Source organism: Neopsephotus bourkii, unplaced genomic scaffold (genome assembly GCF_033783945.1).
Source record: "Neopsephotus bourkii isolate Nb327-2 ecotype Australia unplaced genomic scaffold, CSIRO-AGI_Nbou_v1 NB_1765, whole genome shotgun sequence".
Taxonomy (NCBI): domain Eukaryota; kingdom Metazoa; phylum Chordata; class Aves; order Psittaciformes; family Psittacidae; genus Neopsephotus; species Neopsephotus bourkii.
This window is the reverse complement of record NW_026902239.1, coordinates 3,758,890-3,778,500: the sequence shown is the minus strand read 5'-3', so window position 1 is coordinate 3,778,500 and position 19,611 is coordinate 3,758,890. Positions and strand designations below refer to the sequence as shown.

General features: G+C 40.4%; 1 protein-coding gene across 1 annotated transcript in view; it reads right to left on the bottom strand.

The window, feature by feature from the left end:
• Positions 1 to 19,611, bottom strand: part of REPS1 (RALBP1 associated Eps domain containing 1) — a 499,053-nt gene that overhangs the window by 76,955 nt on the left and 402,487 nt on the right. The window lies entirely within an intron of this gene.

Below are 19,611 nucleotides of genomic sequence, written 5' to 3'. Positions count from 1 at the left end.
ACCCAAAATTTTGGTTGTGGAGAAATCTTCTTCACAGTAAGATCTAGGTGCATCTCATCATGTCACCCCACTGCCCAACTCAATGCAAACTCTCAACATATAAACTGAGACATGTGTGTATCACAGGACTAGGGATCTGTGTGTTTTGGGCATGTAACAAACGTGCATTTGATCAAGTCTTGGAGCAGCTTCAAAGCCTCACCAAAAAAGGCCAGTAGAAGAACAAATCTTTGAGGTCTGAAGGGCTGAGAAAAAACAGTGGGTAGGGGGGATTCAGTGGGTTTCATGGAGGATGGGGACATATGAGTACTTACTGGACTGCATCAAATGGCATTTTGCCACAGCCATGGCAAACATGATTAAACTGTGCCCAATGTTAATTCTTCAAAAGATACTTGGGGGGGGGGGGGGAATGGGGTGTGTGTGTGTCCTGTGAGGAGGGATGGTCAATCTCCTTGAGTACCAATTGCTGGCAAATGCTAGAGAATGCACTGTGATGCTAAAATCAGGACAATAAGATGTTATCACAGTAGGCAAGTTGCAAAAATCTCAGGCAGGTTACCCCAAACTATGTAGAGTTCCATCAGCCCTCTCAACATCCTCCTCAAAGTTCCCACCAGAAAAATATAGAGATGTTATATTTGTCTAGGAAATATGTACTTGCATGTACTTGTTCATACAATATGAGTGAAAAATGAGATGTGAGAAGTATTAATTCTGCCAATAATAATTACACAATTTCTATGAGAAAGTCTCTTTAAAAGATTGTTTGCATATTTGCTGCATAGCATGTGGCTTTTCAAAGAGTGCAAATGAAAACCTATGGCTTGGAATTCTTGTATCATTTCCTAAAAACTGAAAAGAAAAAGGGGGTATTTTAAAGTGGATGCTTTTAAGAACTTCCATTTTTAAATACTGTGCAGGGACTACTTGACGTTTAACTGTCTCAAGGCCTTTCACTGGCAAAATAATGAAGGGCCTGTTTTGAGATATAATCTAGGTTTAAGTCACCTATCAGGAAAAATCAATGACCTGCATATTCCTGCGTAGTAACTTGTATTGTGACAAGGTATCAATGAATTTTTTATTTATGCACATATACACATATATACTTTTACACACAAATACTATTATTCATAACTCCACTTCCACTCTTCAGTTCTTGCCACTGTTTCCTTACAGTATTTATTCAAATCTATCTCCATTTGTGTTATTCTTGAAGCCTTCATTACCACAACTTTGCCCTTCTCAAATCCAACCAAATCATCAGTAGCACACTACAATCAACTTGAGGGACATGATGAGAAGCACCGAAGGCAGCCTCTAAGCCCACCTCTGGCATTAGCATCTCTCATGGTATACCCTGCTGCTCCCAATGACCCAGTAAAGAGAGAAAAGTCATCTTCCCTTTCCTTTTAAACACCTGGCTTTTAAACAACTGGGAAATCTAGCTGAAGTTAAAAGATAATATACCAAACATTTCATTCTGTGTGATAGAGAGCCTACAACACGGTTATCTGCCTTCAGTCCCCGTGTTGCTTGGATTTAGTAGAGGAAATCCAGCAAACTTATAAACCAGTGCCTCCTGCAGCAAAATAGGCAGCTCCAGCAGCATATGTAGTTTTTCTCACCTCCAGGCTGTGTAGCCCTCATCTTCACAGAGACCAGATGGCAGGAGTCAGCTTTGTGGGGCTGCAATGAAACATGCAGTTCTATGATCATGAGGAAAAAATGCCCTCATATATAACAAAATAAACCAGAGTTTACTTTAGTAAACACCAAAACCACCTGAATCTATCTGGGCATTCTGGATCAGGCTGTTCTGTCAAAAGTACATTATTTTCAGCTATGAACATAGCTTTGTGTTCTGTAGTAATGGAAGTCTAGATGCTTTTCCAAAATTTTTCTTTTACCATGGAAAAATGGGATCATGAGCTTCTTTCACCACTGCTACCCTTACCTTTAATATTTATTATATAAATAGATAATTTCATAATCTCTGGGGCTCTATAGCAATATCTTTTCTCTGCATGTAACAAAGGATATGCCCCTCTAGTAGACGGTGCTTTACATGGAGTAAATAATTTACCACTGCTGGCAATCATTCACCCAGCTATCAGAAAACCAAATGGCACCGAATGAAGGTCAGAGATCAGCTCCAGATGAGCATGGCTGGGCTCTCCTGGAGATGCCTTTGAAATGGGATGGTGGGAATCTACAGGCTGGTTCCCAAGGGTGCATCTCGGGGGGATGACATGATGGGTAGCACAGTGCCAAAGCATCCCTCTGTCCTTCAGTGGGCAGCCATGGGGCAGGGCAGGGGATCCCCTTAGGGCTGTGGTACCTTTCCTTTTTCTGTTTTACCTAAATATGTTTTTCTGGCCTGATTACCTCTCAGCTAAAACCATTAGGGAAAAAACAATGTCCAGAGACTAAGTACCTGTTGTAAATTGAATTATTTTATAATTCATGGGTGTTGTTCTTCAGCAGCGTCTTATGCTCACTTTCCTCCATGCCCAAGTAACCTAATTCTACTTAATCTCTCTTCAGGCATCACAGCCATAATACCTAATTAGCATCACCAAAACAAGGTAGTCATTCAACCCATAAAATAGGATAGGGATGGGAGGTACTTGGTATAACCCACAACAACTGCTCCAGCGGTATTTCCAGACCAAACGTCAGTTTCCTGGTGTGCCGAAAAGCTGCCATTATCTGGATTCAAAAGAAAGCCATTTTTCTGACCAGCTTTTGTCAGTAGACCTTGTTTGAACTCAGCTTACATTAGACTCATCTGGGGCTGGCACAGGTGAAATAAGCTGGCTCTGTGCAATTGATGCACTGTTGAGCCTGCTTCAGAAAGCCTTGTGAAAATACTAGGACAACAGCGTGGCCTGCAGAAGTGTGACTAACCTGTTGTCATTCCACTGAGAGACACCTTATGTGACTCCATCAGCCTGAGATGAACTAAAATGTTAGAAATAAAAAGATGTGAAAGAGCCATCCTTCTTCTGTGCATGCTCTGCCTGTGACTGCCATACAGATAGCCATGGAAGTTCACGTGAGCTAACTAAATACAGTTTTTTACATTCAGAGTTTGCAGAGGCCTCTGTATTGTTCTGGAATTGCACTGGATGCAATCCTGTCTCTATTAAAGGAAATGGAAGAATTCCTGGTGGCTGGAATTTTAGCCCAGAGCTCTCTAGGGGCCTCAGGTTCATACGTACACAATATCCAGGGCCTTCAGACAACTGAAGTCTATGGATTTGTTGCTTCAGCACTTCCTTGTTTACCTCATCCTCTCATTTGCATTTTCAAATGTAAAAAAGGAAAGCGTCAGATGAAGAACCTTGTCATCCATGACCTCCATATTCATTCTGGTTTTGTCTGTAAGTCCTTTTCCAAGGCTGCAAACTGACCATCTTCATGTGTGACATTACAGATAAGTAACGAAGTGCTAACAGTTGACCAAGCTGATGCTGAGGTTTTCACTGGGTTTTGGCTGTGTTTTCTCCCAGCGGAAAAGACCTGGGGGTGCTGTTTGATGGCTGAACATAAGCCAGCTTGTGCCCAGGCAGCCAAGAAGGACAACAGCATCCTGGGCTGTATCAGTGCTAGTGTAGTAGCAGAGCCAGGGCAGTGATCATCCCACTGGTGAGTTCTGGGCCCCTCACTGCAGGAGAGACATTGAGGTGATGGAGTGGGTCCAGAGAAGGGCAATGAAGCTGGTGAAGGATCTGGAGCACAAGACTTAGGAGGAGTAGCAGAAGGAACTGGGGTTTAGTCTGGAGAAGAAAATGCCCAGGGGAGACCTTTTCGCTCTCTACAGCTACCTGAAAGGATGATGGAGCAAAGCAGTGGCTGATCTTTTCCCCCCATGTAGCAAGTGATAAGTTAAAAGGAAATGGCCTCATGTTGCAGCAGGGGAGGTTTAATTGTATATTAGCAAAAATTTCTTCACCAAGAGGGTGATCAGGCATTGGAACAGGCTGCCCAGGGCAGTGGTGGAATCACAGTCCCTGGAAGTGTTTAAAAACTGTGTAGACGAGGCCTTCAGTGACATGGTTTAGTGGTGGCCTCGGCAGTGCTGGGGTAATGGTTGGACTTGATGGTCTTTTCCAACCGAGTTGATTGTATGAGTCTACAGACCGGTATACTCGGAAGCAGCGGAAGCTCTGACCAGCAGGGGGCAGGCGACACCCCAGAGAAGCGGGGCTGTGCTGCAGCAGGGCAGCTGCCACCTCCTGCCGAAATCATCTTCTCCTCCCTGTCTTTGCCAAAGGGGCTTCCCAAGTCCCAAGACCCTCAGCCGGGAGACCCGGGGCTTGGACAGGCTCGGCGGGGCCATGTCGTGGGCACAAAGCCAGCTATCCGTGCTTCTGCTCCCGTAGCAGTGAGGTACTTGTGTGCTCACCTCCCCTGAAACTGGAATTTTCCACCTAAAGTGGAATTTCTCTTACTCAGCTAATTTAGACTGAGGCTGAAGTGAAGGGTCTGTTTGTCTTCCCACATGTGATGGAGAGTCATCTGGTCTATGGGGTTAGCTCCTGCACCACAGATGTGTGTAAGGCAGAGCCTAACACATTTATGCCTTCCAGCGGGACCTTGACACTTCCTTTGGTCTGTAGGTACATAAGTTCATTCAGGGAGCTGGAAGCTGCTGCCCTGCTATCCATTATTTTATATATATTTTTATATATAATTTTATATTTTATATATATTAAATATTATATATAATATGTGCATATTTATATATTAAAAACCCTAAGTGTATATATATATAAATATATAAATTATATATGTATTTAGATATATCTAAAATCTCAGTGTATATATATATATACACACAGACATATGTGTGACACGCTATTTTTATGAAAGTTTTTATACAAATATCTCAAGGAAAACCTGAATTCATAGATACCTAGTGGAAGGTGCCCCTGTTCCACTAGGGGAGTTGGAACTAGATGATCTTTAAGGTCCCTTCCAACCCAAACTATTCTGATTCTATGATATACAGAAGCTTTATTTTCCACCAATATTTGCATTTTCTTGGATCAATCTGTATTTCCTGTCTCAATTCCTCCTTCCCCTCCATAAAGCTATGTACATCTCACACCTGCCTACACAGCGCTGTAGAAGACCATCACCTTCTTGTTCTTTCCAGCCTCAGCACAGGTAGCTTTTATAAAATGATGTCCTGGTTCCCAGCAGCAGCATCTGGAGGTTTTGGTATAAAAACCTTTCATCTAGAAGTCAACAGGGTATGTTACATTGCACAGTTCCACATTAAAGACCCTGTTTAGGGTTTATAAATGACTCACCCAATAGCTCAGTCCACCAAGGCCTGATTTCTAAGAGCAAGTCTGGCCTTTAAGCACATGCTCAAATGCAGGTCCACAACACCAAATTAGCAGTGCATGTGGATGTGACACATGACGCAGCATGCATGAACGTCAATACTTTGAGTCACTATTTTCAGGGACAAATTGGGGGTGCTGCTTCTTATGCAATCTCTCCCGAGCCTTGTTACAGCAGGAGCTGCCTCCGTGTTGTCCCTGGCAATGACCCATTTTGCTCTATGATTATGAAAAGCAATAGTTATAAATACTTACAATGCTGAGTCTTCTCTCTCCTAGTGCTGGACAGGTAGGAGAAAATTCCATCTATTTGTCCTGCTGCAAAAGACTCATCTTCTTCAAATCAGCTTGATCACACTTTCATCAAGGGTTAGCTTCCTATTACAGAAACAGCATTATACCTCTACTTTTAAAGGCATGCCTCTCTTGAGCACCTTGCTGTGAAAGAACAGAGAGCAGGAAGATGAAAGAGGACTTTGCAGAAGATAATGCCTGTAAATGCCTAAAAGAGTGGGAGAAAAAGTAATTTTAAAACTATGTGCACAGGCAGACTTAACACAACCATGCATGACCAAAAGTAGGAAGAGAGAACAGTAGAAAAAGGCTGGGAGATGGAGGAGGGAGAACAGGGGAACACTGCTTGGGAGAAGTTTCCATTTTGGCAGGGGTGCTGCAGGGAAGTGTTGATTCAACTCATGGGGTAGGACAGTATCTACCCATTTCCCTGAAGTGCTGGTGAGCTTATTCTGTATATGCTTTTGTGCTTTTAAGTAGTAAACACAGAGATGGGGATTCATGTAGAAAAGAGTGGAGATGTGGGATTTAGTTTAAGCACTGTCACCAATAACAAGTAAGTAGTGAAGATATGTGCTTACACAAAAGGAGAGGAATGGTAAGCAGGGGAAAAATATCCTCATCTTTTTGTTTCTCTCTTTCTAGTTTACACATCATACAGTAGTTAGAAATTAAATTGAAATATAGCCTGTGGTATAGTGTGATCAACTGGAAAACTGAGACCACCAGAGACTTCAACTGATCACACAGTAACAGATGGGGCAATAAAACCTGGGACAATAAGGAATATTTGCAGAACAAATGAAAGATCAACTTCCCTTGCAGAAGCAAGAAAATAGGCAAGCGTTAAAGAACAATCTAAAAGGCAAATTGATGAGTGAAAGAACATATGGCAAAAATGGAAACTGTTAAATACACACAGAGGAAAATGTATGTTTTTAAGTAGTCTTTACAGCACGCCTGTTTCTAGCCTTTGCATGGTTTGGGTTTGTTTTGGGTTTTGTTTTTTTTTTGTTTGTTTTTGTTTTTGTTTTTGCTGCTGGTTTTGAAGAAATAATTCCTTGGGTCTCTGCAGTACAAAGCATGAAGGAGCTGGGTACCAAATATAGATTCAGCAAAAGTTTAACGAAAAGCACAATAGGCGGAGGAAAGAGAAAAGGAGGCTTTATCACAGGTGATGTGAACAAAAATGCTACCAAGACTTTTTTTCCCCAAATATATAATTATAAATGCTTAGAAAGTGCATTCAATTAGAAATGGGATAGGAATCAGCTTTGTCTAGGCTCTGACACTATACTTATCAGTTCAGCACCTAAACAACAACATGCAGCGTATCCCATACTCCTTTCTGCTTGAAAAAGAAGAAACACAATAAACATGGGAAGGATTAATAAACTACTGGAATACTTAAGGAAGAAGTTTTTTACTGAGGGGTTGGTGAGGCACTGGAACAGACTGCCCAAAGAAGTTGTAAATGTTCCATCCCTGGCAGTGTTCAAGGCCAGGTTGGACAGAGCCTTGGGTGAGGTGGTCTAGGATGAGGTGTCACTGCCCATGGCAGTGGGGTTGGAACTTGATCTTAAGGTCCTTTCCAACCCAAACCATTCTATGATTCTGTGAATGTCTTGCAACTCCTCAGAGTCTGTTGGCAGAGTCTGCTGCAGGGCTGGAGGAGCACAGCAGGTGATATACAGTGCCCTTGCACAGGTTCAGGCTACAAGGACAGCCAGAGCTTGCTTGCTTTCTGGGGACCACACAGGACCTCATATATCCAGCACCTCAGCAACCCCTAATGGGCTGCAGCTTCTGGTGAGGCAGATATGAGAAGCAGAGGTACCCACATAAGTGCTCATGCCATCCCAAGCTCAGTGTGTTCAGAGCAGCATAGATGCGGCCAGTGGTCCTCATCCAGCTGTGGCAACTCTAGGGCCCATTTATAAGAAGTCCATCACAGACTCAGCGCCAAGCAGTCCAGCTCCTAATGTGGCAGGAAGGCTGCCTTTCAGCAGCCCTCTGGCTGTTTAAAAACAGTGCTGGAGCTGCAGATTTCAGTGAAAACACCAGGCCCTCTTGTTCTCTCACTCTGTGCCCAGCTCTTAGCTAGGGAGGTCCCTTAGAGTTCACTGGGACAGTCCTGTATTTAAAAGAAAGACCTGACAGCTCTCTGCCAAGTGCAGGGGTGACAGAGCTGTGACTCAAAGCCACTCATGTAGTGGGATAAGCAGCAGAGATGTATAAACCCTCCCTGAGCCCCATAGATGGATCTAGCCTTGTGCAATTCATTGCAAGATCAAAAGTATAGTTGAATAGAACTGATGTAAAAATCCTGGATTTAGAAGTAACATCTTTTTATTTATTTATTTGGTTGTTTTTCTAAATGAGTAATTGTTTCTTTTTATGCTTCATTTCCTCTTTCTTATGGTAGTATGAAAAAGATAAACATAAGAAAACGAAATCAAGAAATCTCTATCTATCCCTACATACAGCCCCATTTGAATACACCATAGTAAATCTTGTCATTCATGGCAATATGAGACTGACAACATGGAGAGAACAGTAACACTGATGCTTATCATCTGGGCTACATGGCAGAGCAGTGTGAGCTGTATCCTCAGCAAAGCTATTTCTGGGTTATGACTCATGCAGAGCCCTGGTTTTCTGTTCCTCTTCCACCTACTCTGACAAACAAGACAGTTACAGGTAAATAAATAATTAACCAGCTATTGTTATCAACCAGAATTCAGTAAAGACATTAAATATACTGTTGCACCTCCTGCATGCAGTACATCTGGATCCTGAACCCAGCATCACACTTGCTCAATGACTTGTGCCTTGTCCTCTCCCACTCAGAAGCCTCAGTTGAAGCTTTCCTGTTTCAGGCTTTGTTCTCATTTTCATTTTTTTACCTATAGTAGCAGGCCAGTGAAAAAGGGAGGTTTCTGAGGACTCTACAGGCAGGGAAGAGTAGGTGGAGAGGTTGGGAGGAAGAGGTGAAAAGGCCAGAGGATTCACACCATAGGGTAATGCAGAAACAAGTCTGAGAGCTTGATGATAGCAGCTCTGTCACCCTGTTTAAGATCTTTCAAATTATATAGATAGGGTTTGGGGGTTGGGGTTGTAAGGGATTCACTTTTCTCTTTTTTAAGGATGGGTGTGTCTGTGTGTCTCAGCACAGTTAAAGACAACCAGATGGAAGTTGCAGGAGCGATTTAAAGTTTATCTGAGGTTGGTGAAGAGTCCTCTTCACCCTACCCACAGTCTGCAAAGTTGAGCCTGCAGAGATTTCAGAAGCTGAGCTCATGGGCCCAGCCATCTTGTACCACCCAGTTAACTTTGACAAAGAGAATTAACATAGGAAGCATCCACACATCTGGATGGGAGAGGATTTGTGCTCTATGGGTCTGCTTTGTCTACACTGTGTTTCATCTTTTTGCTGGCTTAACAAGGGGGCAAAATCTTGACATAATCCTAAACTCCTGACTACCAGAAAGCAGGGCTTTCTTTATAAGGCTTACCTGAAAAATAAACAACCCTCAGTGTCTGTTTCAGATAGCTAGGCATAACCAGAATTTAAATAGCAACACGAGTGTTCATGTATGGCATGTTAGGATCCAATCAGGATGCACAGCCAAGGGACTTAACCTTCTATGAAGATACTTTTATTGGGAGCCCATTAAAAAGCTGCTATAAATTCATTCTTTTGGTTGAACTGGTACAAACACCTCAAAATATAGCAACAGCTTTCCAGTTTCTTGAGTGTTAAGGCGCTTGGGCTCATCTTTTTGAAACACTTAGCAGTTTCCTCTCCCTCTCCTCCAGCCATTTTATGTTATCTTCTTTTATTTTTGGGGAGGTGTGTGAGTGGAGTATTTTTCAGTGTGCTAATACTGTGACAGTGAAGCTCTTCCCTCAGGCTGGTTTTATTTTGTGGATATCTGAAACATTTGGGATCAGATTACATACTGGCAAGTGGGACAATGGCATTGCCATAATGAGCTGGAGGCTAATTTATAGGTTTTGCAGATGTGGATGCATTAGCATGCAAATCGTGAGCAGCCCCTGCCTATAAATAAAAGAACTTACCTTGCCAAGAGATGGCTGTCCCAAAAATATAATGAGTATTGTAAATTATAGGCAGATGTTAGATTTCAGCTCCCTTTGTATTCCTGTTTGTGCTTCTCTAAGGGAGCACTTAAAGGTAAAATATATAATCCAGTGCATGGCACAGGCAGTTATAATCTTTGCTGCCCAGTGCTATTATTACCTTTTGCCAACTGCCACTCCTTCTTTTGTTAGAAAAAAGAGCTATTCAGACTTGTCAGCAACTTTGAATAATGTTACTACATGGCAGCACTTTGAAAAGGAGGGATGAGTTGTGCTGAATGCATTGAACTGTGGCTCAGGAGTTTTGTGTTCAGAGCTCTTCCTCAGACATAGCTCTTCCCCAGACTTAGCTCCTCCCCAGACTTATCTGTGGCCTTGGGTAAATCATTTAAGCAGTCCATGCCATCATTTCTTTACCTAAGAAATAAGCAAAATTAAAGTTTGTTTTACCTTTTTAGACAGTGTTTTGGGGTAAAGTGTGTCTTTGCTGTGTACCAGTATAAAGTGCACACTCCTGGAAACAGAAATAACAACAGAAATAGCTTCTGAAGTTAGAACTTCAGAAGATATTTAGAAATTACCTCAAATCCTATGAGAGCAAAAACCTAAGTTGTTTTTATTTTTGCAATTCGATGAAAAGGACTTCATGAGACTGTAGTTACTGATGTCATTGGCTTTATCAAGCCATGAAAATATGCAGTGCTGATGTCTCTATAATTTTGCCAACTTTCTGTCACTCCCTACTTCCCCAAAACACTTTTAATGGCATAAAAGTAGAAGCAGCAAAACTGAGTATTTGCTACAAGTTTCATCAAAATACATTGCCTTGTGGAGGACAGAATCCCAAAGTATCACCTTCCTCCCCTAGAAGAAAAGCTCTACAGTGAGCTCAGAATCTCAGAACTTAACTTTTGCTGCTCACAGAGCTAGTTGTGTCCTCCTAAAGTCTTTTTTTGGGGTGCTTTTTTGGTTTTGGTTTTTTTTTTGAGGTTTATTCCAGTGGAAGAAAAATGCTCCTGAAAGTGAAGCAGGCCTGTTGGAGAGAAGGCTCACTGACAGCTTTGCTTATTTTATGGGCACATTACATCAACTAAGCCTTTGCCATCTGCTCTGCCCTGGATTGTAAATGGAAAAAAAAGCAACCAACCCAGCCAAACAAAAAGAACAAATTACAAGAGCATTGAAGAGATAAAAGTGATTTAACTGCCTGTATATGCTCTACCAATAATGCTTGCACCAAAGATGTTCATTCTCATGATTCAGACACAAATCACAAGGAAAACAGAAAATTTCCTGCTGAGCTTGAGTTTTCTTGAAGCAAACCTTACTCCACAAGAGCGTTTAGCTGTACTTACATGAAATTACATGAGCTTTATGTAAAGACTGTCTTTAAGTATTTTTTTATGTTGTTTGCAGCTCAGGCAGTAAGGCACAATGTTAAGGGATAATGCCTATGGTGGAGGAATGTGTGAGGCAATAAATGGCTTTTGTAGGTAACTGAACACCACAGCAAGCCTGTGAGATATCTAAGAAGCACAGAAGGCATTCATTGAAAATATGTCCCAGTGCCATGTTCAACAAGCAAGAAGTTAAACAAACATGAATGTGAAGATTGTGGTTTTCTGGCCATGTGAGAATTTGGGAAATCTGTGCAGCTAGTTTGCTAGAGAACCATCAGAAAGCACTGTGGTGAGTAGATTAATGGGGCAAAAATTCAGGACTGGGGAAAAAATTGATGAAATTCAGCATACACAGGTGTCAATAAAGATACTTCATCCATGGGAATAATGTGGTAAATTCTCATATCAACATGCAGCTTGTTACATAGTATTCTTGCTGTATTGTTAAGCATAAAGACAAAAGACATGAATCATCTGTACAATATATCATAAGTCATAAATAATATTGTAATGCCCATTTAACGGTTTTCCCTTAAGAACTGAAATTATAATCTAATGTGTTGCATGCATATGTGGAACTGGATTAAGTGTGAGCATAATGGGGAAAGATCATTAATGAAAAGATTAACAAGCAGTATATCTATTGCTTGAATGTCTCCTTAAGTTAATTAAATTAATAAAATTTAGTTAGCATCCAGACGCTTTATTTTCTCTTCAAATTATGAAACTAGAGACTCTAAATTACGGTGTGTATATATACTTCAGTATAAACAAAAATAGGCCTACCTCTTCTGCTGGTGTAAATCTTCTGGACTATCTTCTGTGACACTGAAGGACCTGTATCAGCTCAGTCTTGCAACCTCTATTTGCAGCAACAGCCTTTGGGAATGACGGCAGAGAATACAGGAATTGCTGCTGCCCTCCTCAGAGGGTAGAGTTCATGCACATACACTGAAGGATCCAGCAATGGCATGAAATAAATGAGGTATGTCAACTTGTTTCATTGGGAAGGATTGTGGTAGCTACAGGACTTGCTTCCACTTCTGAAGGGAAATGCTGTAACAGTGATTGACCCTTGCTGCAAGAAGGTGTGTCTTCATTCAGTGGCCAATAACAGTAAATCAGTTTACGACATTTTGCACAAGGCTGAATGGAAACAAATGGAGTGTCAGAGCTTAATTTAAAAATAAAAATAATTTATTTATATTTCATCTACTTTCTACTTGTACATCCTTAGGCAATATGACTAAACCTTCGTATTCTGATATCTACATTGCTATTTGATAATAAATCGATGATGCTCTGTTCTTCTGCACCATAAAGATCTGCCTGCTCTTGACATGAGCAACTATTGCATTAATTTGTTCCCAAAGGAAGAAATTATTCAAGTTAGACTCTTGGTATTTGAGAAGATAATGTTTTTATTTTTCACACAGATGAAAAAAAAAGCACAAAAAATATTCTAATTTCTAATTACATGCGACTGCATGAAATACTGTATCTGTATATATGTCATTTATAAAGTTGGCTGCCATTACAGATGGGACTACTATAAGGTTACCTGGCAACTGCCATGGTGCAATATCATTTTCACTCACTTTGCCAAATACTAACTGAGGCTGAAATCTTCCATCTGGATAGGAGCAGGAGTGATTGCTTTGCATTGCTATCAGATTAGTTTCGCTATTTCTAGACAAGAGAGAGAAGATATGTTTTGCCAATGTTAATACAATCTGATAACCTTCCTTTGAGAAGATGTACTGTCCCTGTTGGTTGTCATGAAGAATTACAACAAAATGTGATTGGCTTATCTGTCAGTGTTACCCATTTTGCTATGCTGTTGATAATTTGTCCAAATCAGCCTACACATGTTCATTAAGGTCAGTAGCTTTTATCAGTTAAAATCTCAGAAGAGTGTTTTTATAGTTATATGCTAGTAATCTATATTGTAAGGGACTAAACACAAGCTTTGCTGTATTTGTAAACCTCCACACCATTAGAGTGTAGCACAGGAGCTGAGAGCAAGGAGACTGGCTTATCTTGCACACTAATGATGTCCATGTAACTCACCAGTGCCCAACCCAGACATAATTTGGTTACTCATATCCTAAACAGAGAGTACTGCAGTAATGCATAGCTCAATACAAGTTACTGTAGCTTAATTCTAGTCTCAGCTCACACTAGAAGTGTCCCACACCCAGGAATATGTCATCTTACTCTATAGATCTACAAAGGATGTATTTCATTCTATTTAAAGAAAAAAAATATGGACAGAAAGATTGACTGAGGTTAGACACTGGCAAGGGGCAAGGCAGGCTGCTGCTTGTGAAGGGGAACTGGCCTGGCAAGAAGTATGGGACAGGAAGGAAGTGAGAGTAGCTGAAAGCACCTGCAGAAAGGTATGTTGAAGCACAGAGGAACGAGTTCAGAACTCGGCAGAGTGAACAAGGATGCCGGGATTGTGAGGAGGCATAAGGCTGGGTGAGCATCTCCACTTTATCACAATGCACATACTGCACCTCGATGTTCTTTTAGTTGCTGCACTTTTGTGTGTACATTCTAACTAAATACGAGTATGTATGAGACAGAATAGCAAAGACATGTGAAAAAGAAAAGAGGACAGTCATCACCTCTTGTAAACTAGCTGTCAGGAAATCATAGCAATATTAATTCAGAGCATCTTTAATTCAAGCTAAACATTAAATGTTATTTTACATGTCTAAACATTCATTAATGTTAAAATTTTTTACAGAAGAGCCTCTGTGTTTAGATCAAATGTCTTTTTGTAAAATGTGCCATATATACAAAATTATTCTGAGAAATTAAGTACCTGACAAGGTAAAAGGATACTTTGTCCTCCAATAAAAGAACAATCTTCTCCAGTCCAGTGGTTTGTCTACTTATTATCCCTATCTCCGAATTCCTTGCAGACCCAAACAAAAAATAAATAAGTGGGCAAATCAGTGCAGCTACTGTCCAGCAACTGAAGCTCTTACAGACCAAAGAGAGAAAGCACATTGCAAAATTAAAGGGCTATGGTAGAAAAGCCCCTATCTTTTCATATCAGTGAGACCTGAAATCAGATAATTTTTCTTGTTGCAATTGTGACAATAAAACATGAGGGAAAAGAGTTGCATAGGTCCAGCCATGTACTGCTGGACCAGTGAGGCTTACAGTAGTATAGAAAGCAAGACTGCTGCTAGGTATGTTTAAGATCAAGCCAATGAAATATATTCATGCTGTATCCCTATAAATAGTCATTGTTCTTTAAAGGACTGTAATTTTAATAATCTCCCAAACATTTTCATCTTTTTTTCTTTCTTCTTATCCTATAGTATATTGTAGAGAGGAATGAAGTAAGACTACTAGAACCCAGATGAATCTGCAGCCTTGGATATTAGATCACTTTCACCCCAAGCTTTTTCATTTACAGACTGAGTTCATTTGATCTGGAAGCTACTGAAATCCAAATGCAGAACTCTGCAATGCCATTCTTCAAACACCCTTTTCGAAATACATGCTGGGGAACACTGTCTTTCTGCTAAATTTTCCATTTAATGTAAAAGCAATTTCCAAAAATCCTTAAAAGAGATATATATGGATGAGGTTGCTCTCCTGGAAGCTTAGAAGTCTGTTTGCTTTTGTGACTACTGCTGTAATAAGAGCTTTTGTGTGATTCAATATCCACTTAGCATTGGATTTTCAGATCATGAGTTAGAGGCAATTACTGTCTGTCTACTCTTAGAAAGTTGGAAAATGAATGCTGTATTTCCTCTGATGATATCTTCAGAAAATGTATGCCAATAACAACCTGAGCATCAATTTCACATTGATTAATACTACTAGTGAAATATAAAAGGGCATCACTCAATGTGCAGGTTCATCAATCAGTTTATAGCAAACTGCTCTCTTGAAGAACATTCCAAGAAAGCCTCCAAGCATGCACCACAGTTGTACTTACAGGTTGACTTTACTGTTAATTGGCAGCGTCAAATACAGGAGCTCGGCCTTGTATCCAGTCAGATAGCAGAGAGAGATGTGTAAGTAATAGATAATCTTCCAATTCATGTTGGAAGTATAGACCACACTCTATCTTCGAGCAGTGTCAGCAGGGACAAGAGCATATGGGGAATAATAGATCTTTACACCCTTTGGAAGAGTTTTAGGAGTCCAGGACTTAACTTCCTTGAAATACATTCCCACTTATCATGAAGAAAAAGGCATACTAAGTAGGAACCAAACTATGTTCTGGAGCTAACTTCCCATCAATTCAGAACATTTTTTTTGTTTTAATAAAACCCTTTTTTTTTTTAAATTATATTTTAAGTTTTCTAAGTTGGTCTTGAAAGCTGGCAAAAATAAGCACCATTGACCAACAAAGCCAAACTACATAGAGAGTTTGGAGGCATCATAAAGAAGAAAAGGGAGAAATTTTCTTACGATTTTTCTTTCCATGTGACTGTTATATAAATGCACAAGAAGGCATCTCTGGCTCCAATTTTGCCACTATTTCACTGTAAACCTGACAACATTCCCCTGAAACCAGGGAATTCATTTCATATTGATCTATCTGTGGCAGAACAGAATCTGAAAATCAACACTATTAAATAAACTTATATTTAACCTGTCCATTTGTACTGCTCTTTAGTTTGAACTATACTTTGGAAATTTTGAGATCTGTCACAGAGGAGCCATACATTAAAATTTGAAATAGTGGCATGAAAAATTATTCCTCTATTTTGAAAAGGGCATATTAGGTTGAAACCTAGAGAATTTCAGCTTTAATAGGAGTGTTTCTAGTACTTCAATCCATTTATTTATATGCTTGACACCAAACAGGGTATGCAAATCACAATCCATTTCCTGACCAGGAGAGATGTATTTAGTTAAGTCTCGCTAACCTTTCTTCATTTTGCATCATAAGCATCTAACAGCTGTAAAAGCCATGATGTTTTTGCTGCCTCATAATGAGAGACATCTCTTTCTTAGTCAATGACCACAACATTTCAAAGCAGTTTATGGACCCAAATATGTATAATGCATTTGTAACTTTGAGTAACCTATATTTGATACAGTTACATGACAAGTTATCAGTTCAGTCTCTTTTTAGACACAGCTTCGGGTTTTGCTTATTACGCATATTCCAAATATATAATATACTGACCAGATGGTACAATTCTGATTTTTATATTCAGCCCTTGACTGTACTGTTGTACTTTTAAGATCTCTTTCCATAGATTAAGACTATGGGGATTTCTTAGATTATGGAGAGAAAAGTGAGACACGAGGAGTCCTCTGAAGTTTAGCTTTCTGGCCAACTTGGAAGGCTTGTGATATTAGGCTTAACTCCTCAGTTACTTGTAATTTTATTTCTCCTTGAAGCCTTGTCAGTAGAGCCTGTTGGAAGAAAGCCAGCTTTTACAGCTCAAATCTTCACGCTGCCTTTTCCTATGTATTCACTCTTCTTCCCAAACTCTTGTATTTCAGAGCAGAACTGGAATCGGTACAGACAAGGGCAATCAGTATGACCAAAGTTCATATAGGAAGAAAAATTAAATAGAATAGTGCAGTGTATACTGAAATAAAAACAGTTGAGTGAAGACACTCCCATGCATAAGGAATTATGAATGGTGGAGAGAAAACAGGGAATGCTCATGAAGTGTTTCTCATAGTACAAAAGGTAAGTAGCAAGAAGAAGCTAAAACTGTACAGAAAGTATTTTATTTTATTTTGTGTGCAGCTCAGCTATGGAACTTGCTGTCACAGTATGGCTGTAAAGGGCAAAAGCATTCAAAGGTTCACACACTAAACCATGTCACCCAAGGCTCTGTCCAGCCTGGCATTTTCCACAGCCCTGTTTCCAAACCTACTTCATTTAGGAATTAGATACATTCACAGAAGAAAAATCTGTCAGGTATTACCGGACACATCAAGACAAAGTCACTGTCTCAGAAAATACCTAGTCTGCAAAGTAATAGAAGCTGGGAGAGTTTACTAGAGGAAGGGGCACTGTATTCTTTCTACCCCTTGTTTAAGAAGCCCCAAATAACATTTGTGAGAAATAAGCTACTGGATAAAAAGAACCTTGATCTCATGTTCTGCATTCCCATTACCCTCTTCAATTGCCTTTGCAGTTCTGCAGAGAGCTGAGAAGGTTATGGGGTAGAATCAAGATAGTTAGGGGAATTTTTGCTTTTCATCTGTCTTTGCAGAAAGTATGTCTAAGCAAGGCCAGAGTCTTATCTCTTATTTCTATCCTGGCATGAGTCTCAAGACTTTATTTTTGCTTCAACTGTTCCTTACAGAATAAATGACATAAGGTTATATAGAGCAGACAGTGCTGAATATATCCTAACTTTATTCACAGTTCCCACTCCAGAGGGTTTTTCTCCCTAACTCTGTAAACCCTACATGCAGCAGCACCTGTTGTCATTGTGCTTTGTAGTGCTTTGCCTTTGTTCAGCAAAGTCACACCATGGAGGGTGCAGAAAGCAGCACCTGCTCAGGAATGACTTCACTGAGCACTCAGCCTCTGGTAACTCTGTGTAATCAGGCAGACAATGACAGATGCCACCCTATCATCAGTGATGTAGTTACAGTCTAGACAACCAAATCTGAAAACAAACCCCAACAAGGGTCTTCCTTGTCTGAGTCTTGCTGCCCTCTGGGAGAGGGAAGGAAGGGTACTTTTTGCTGGTATTGGGTGTCACAAAAGTGCTGGTGAGCTTATGTTCCAGCTACAGTCCCTCCATTTCTTCTGAGCAATTTGTCCTACACAAGAGGAGTTGCAAGTACAGAGCTTCCTGAGGAAAACTGAGCCCACCTGTCTTTTGCAAGTCTGGTTAGTCCAGTCATGTGGGTGTCTCTGGGATAAAAATGATTCTGAAAAATCTGGCTAGGCACCATTTTTGAACCATGGAACCAGGTGGGTTTCCTGCCATTAGAGGATATTGTTTAGTATTTTGTAATTAAACTTGGAATTCTCAGGGACACAGCCAGCATCTCTTTGGTTCAGTGTACAAGCATATTGTTAAAATGGCCAAAGCACAGGTAATACAGGAATGATAATGAATAATAGCAAATATATATGATTATTTCACAGCCTAACATACCTTTGTCTCATACTTTTCCACTGTAGACTTGGTTCTTTTTTAGGATATCAAAGGCTAGAGTGACAGGGCAGCTGTGTGCATGGGCAATGTGGGGGTACGCTATGGGAAGAGATTTAAACCAGCAGCATGTTGCTTTCCTTGGCTACTGAGAAAAGCCATAGTAGTATGGAGATCTCTGAAGGCAAGCATATGCTGCTCCTTACATCTGCCTACTAGCCTGGACAGAGAATTGTAGTAATACAACTCAATTACTCTGGGTATCTTGAGTAGCTTGCCTTTGCTTACAGCTTCTTGGCTGTGTTCAGAACCATGGATATATCCTGGGATATAATCTGCATTCACGTAATGCAAAAGATCAGCAGCACTGCCAAGTGAGAGTCACAAAAGCATACTGCGTAGCTGCTGCTGCATCTTACTGATGTATAGCCTGCAGATACCAAATCTGCATAGGATCTTTCTGACTTCCAGTTGGACAAGGCTTGAGCTGTGCAGGGGATCATCAGAGCTGTGTCCTAGCCTCAGGCTGCTGGCTTTCAACAGCCAGGACATGACAAGGAGTTGTCTCTTTGTAGCAGAAGGCAGAATTCAGATCTTACGACATTCTAGGCCACTTGTTTCCAAGGGGAGCCTAAAGCGCTGGTTAAATGTAACCTACTCCCTTAGCAAAGAGCATTCAGTGACTGAATTCCAGCAAGACATGGTTACTGTGTATTTATGTGCTTAATTTAAACAACAGAGACAAGGGTTGGTGGACTCCAGTTCATTTGGAGATGGCGGGTCTTGCATGAAAAGTATCAGCAAGCTGACTCATGGTGCTCTTGACATACAGTTCCTTGGAAAGGTCCATCATGGCTTACCTGGTTTTCTGTTTGCATAAGCATATAAGCAGACCTTAATATGAATATGGCCGTTTTTTTTTCTCTTGTCCTGCTGACATAATTACTGGGGGAAAGTGCTTATCAGTACAGATCCATTCTGCTTGAAGGCACTGGACAGCGAGTAAAACAGAAATAAATGCAAATCTTGGTTTTTATTATTTATTATGACATCAGCATTTGTGAAAATACTGTAGCTCTGGTGATGATTTCAGCTGCAAAGGGCTTCCTGTAAAGACCACAGAGAAATTAGCTACCAAGTTGATGACGTATAGAGCTAGAAAATAATCTAAAATGAAAAATTAATTTTCATCAATGGTTTCCTGAAAATAAGCAATTAATTATTTACTACTACTAGATATATATTTATCTTTTAGTGTTCCACAGGTTCAGGAGATCTCTGGTACATAGTTTCTACATTAAAAGTACCTCAAAGACCGCCACAGTTGTTTTTGTTGTTTACCCA